The sequence below is a fragment of the Hyla sarda genome, chromosome 5, assembly GCF_029499605.1.
Source record: "Hyla sarda isolate aHylSar1 chromosome 5, aHylSar1.hap1, whole genome shotgun sequence".
Lineage (NCBI taxonomy): Eukaryota > Metazoa > Chordata > Amphibia > Anura > Hylidae > Hyla > Hyla sarda.
The window spans coordinates 62,198,910-62,201,969 of record NC_079193.1 but is presented as its reverse complement, the minus strand read 5'-3'; the positions used below and the strand labels follow the sequence as shown (position 1 = coordinate 62,201,969).

General features: G+C 43.1%; 1 non-coding gene across 1 annotated transcript; it reads left to right on the top strand.

Moving 5' to 3' along the window:
- Positions 1-280: 280 nt before the first annotated feature.
- On the top strand, positions 281-468 carry LOC130274653 (U2 spliceosomal RNA). The gene has a single exon (XR_008844422.1). It is a non-coding gene; the product is annotated as a U2 spliceosomal RNA (small nuclear RNA).
- Positions 469-3,060: the final 2,592 nt, after the last annotated feature.

Here is a 3,060-nt window from a genome sequence, read left to right as displayed (position 1 = left end):
GTATAAAAGTTATCCACGTAAAGCAATGGGTGCAAAAGGCCCCAAACGATTTTCCTGCTAACACCCAGAGTGGGGGGACATTCTGGGGGTTCAAAACGGGAATCTCGTCCCTCATACACTATAAACTTGCAAGTGTACCCAGAGGTACTCTCACAAAGTTTATACATCTTCACGCCATACCGCGCCCACTTGGTAGGGATGTATTGCCGGAAGCTGAGTCTCCCCTTGAAGCTGATGAGAGACTCATCAATAGAGACCTCCCGCCCCGGCCTTTTGGCTTCTCGCTTCTCGGCCTTTTGGCTAAGATCAAGTGTAGTATCTGTTCTTATCAGTTTTTCATGCCGGTGGACAGTAACGCCGATATGGGGCTGGTGGGGATGGGTGCTGCATGGAGGATGCAGGTGTACCAGGGCTTTCCGGGGCTGGTTCTGAGGAATCAGCTCGACGGCTGCCCCGATGTGATCTGTTCCCTCCGGGTCTCGCCATGAGGCTGAGAGGGTCTAGAGCCGAGGTACTTTTGTGCCTCGGGGAGTGGTGACCCCGAGGTGCCGAAACTCACTGGGAGAATAGACTCACTGAGTTGAAGCACGGGCACCATAATCTCTTCACCTTGTGGCACTCACCTCTTGATTCCCGGCCTTCTGGCTAGGATCAGAGAAATTTTTATAGATCCGGCCGGATGTCCGGGCAGTATATCTGCACACATTCACTTATTTATTTCTTTTTTTTGTCTCACTGTGTCACTTTTTGCGTGTTGTGTGTTCACAGGATTTGTCAGGATGCGGTAGCCCTTCTGGGTGTCCCTCCTGGCGGTCTAGGGGAGGTGTGTGTGGCCATTAGGTTCCGCACCTCCCTGCAAACACCCCGGGTACTCCTGCTTTGGCAGGGTACCTACCGTAATCGGCTCTGCGGGCAGATACCTTGACTAACGCCAAGGGGGATGCCGGGAGCATTTGTGGTCCCCTAGTAGCTTCGGCAAAAAGGGACATCGAACCTGGAACCTCGCAGGTACCTTTTGGTCCGGAGGCGAAGGGTAAGGTTTGTTGGGGGGCCTCTCTCCTATCGGAGAAGGGCTTGCGATAGACCGCATCCTTTGTGCACGTTTTTTTAGTGTAACACGTTTGCACTTTTTCTTGCACTTTGGGTGAATCGAAAGCACGTTCCTCGGCTTTAGATAAAAAAATAAAAAATAAAAAAAAATAGAGACCTCCCGCCCCGGGACATAGGCCTCCCAAAATCTGGCCCCGAAGGGATTGATGACCGGCCTGATTTTATACAGGCGGTCATACGCGGGATCAGTTCGGGGGGGACATGCCGCATTATCAGCATAATGCAAACATCTCCGAATGGCCTCGAATCGGGAACGTGCCATGGCCATACTGTAGAGGGGTGTCTGGTAAAAGAAATCCCCACTCCAATATTGCCTGACACTGTTTTTTTTTAACTATACCCATATGCAGCGCGAGGCCCCAAAAGGCCCCAAAATACTTATATTTTCAATAATACGCAGGTATTATAAAAGTATGCAGATTTATTGGTTAGAAGATTATCAATATAAATGAGTAATAAACACAATGAGATATGCAAATGAATATCAATTAGATGTTAGTAAGCATTATAAGCTTGTTAATTGACTACATAACAGTAAAACAATACATATGAGTAGTAAGTAACTATGTTATCATCCAACATGAGCTGCTAGGTTAGGATATCATATAAGAAAAAGGTTTATACATCACGCTGTCCAGAGGAAACCTCATGATATCAAGATAGGCAATATCTAATCATAGAGCTATCAATATGGAATGCTAAATACACTCCGCCCCTTCTAACCACTACACATCACATGAGTCCAAGAATGGGCAAAACGATCTAAGGATATAAACATGAAAGACATTTGATATACTTCCATCCCATTCTGGACTATTTTCTACACATGACTTTGGTAAGATTATTAAGAGTGATAGCAGAGATATATGACCTCGCTAGACTATATTTTAGGAGAAAGAATTTTAATCAAGTTTCCTGTGTGAGAATTTTACTTATAACGCTTGGCGAAATAGGAATTCTATCATTATCTATAAGCAGTAATTTAAAGGAATATTCCAGGAAAAAAAATATTTTTATATATCAACTGGCTCCAGAAAGTTAAACAGATTTGTAAATTACTTCTATTGAAAAATCATAATCCTTCTAATAATTATCAGCTGCTGAAGTTGAGTTGTTCTTTTCTGTCTGGCAACAGTGCTCTCTGCTGACATCTCTGTCTGTCTCAGGAACTGCACAGAGCAGAATAGGTTTGCTATGGGGATTTTCTTCTTCTCTGGACAGTTCCCGAGACAGGTGTCATCGGAAAGCACTTAGACAGAAAAGAAAAACTCAACTTCAGCAGCTCATAAATTCTGAAAGGATTAAGATTTTTTAATAGAAGTAATTTACAAATCTGTTTAACTTTCTGGAGCCAGTTGATATATAGGTCTTGATTCTTCTGCAGAAAGAATGAAGTCTCACAATATCCTAAGAATATAATCTCAATATGGATATAATTAATTATTTAATTTATTTATTCGCCAATCTAAATGGTATCATTCCATCTACATTATCCAAATTAGTGTTAATTACATGGAATAACATTTTTGTGTCTCTTACCAAGTCTGTGTAAGAATCCCGCTTCTGTTCCTAGGAAAGCTGGATGGTCCATCATCGCATCGTCACAGGCAGCCATTGGTCTATAACGTGTGATCAGTCCTGCTTGTTGGGATCTAAGATCTCATGGCTTCCATCTTGTTGGACCTTTTCAATGTCAGACTTCTTTGTCTTTATCTGTCTAAGTCTTTTCTCTAGGTCTTTCTGGGTCTCTAGGTCTCCTGCACATGGGGTTTATTACCATGTTCTAATCAGTTAGATTAGAAATCCCCCAATGGATGTAGGCTGGGTGTGTACATATGGCAATGACTATGACATCCCTATGCAGAAAGCATTTCTGTACATCACATTCTGTTGGTGTAATGTCAAGTACTCATACGCTAGAGGGTGCTATTGCATAGGCAATCAGCATCA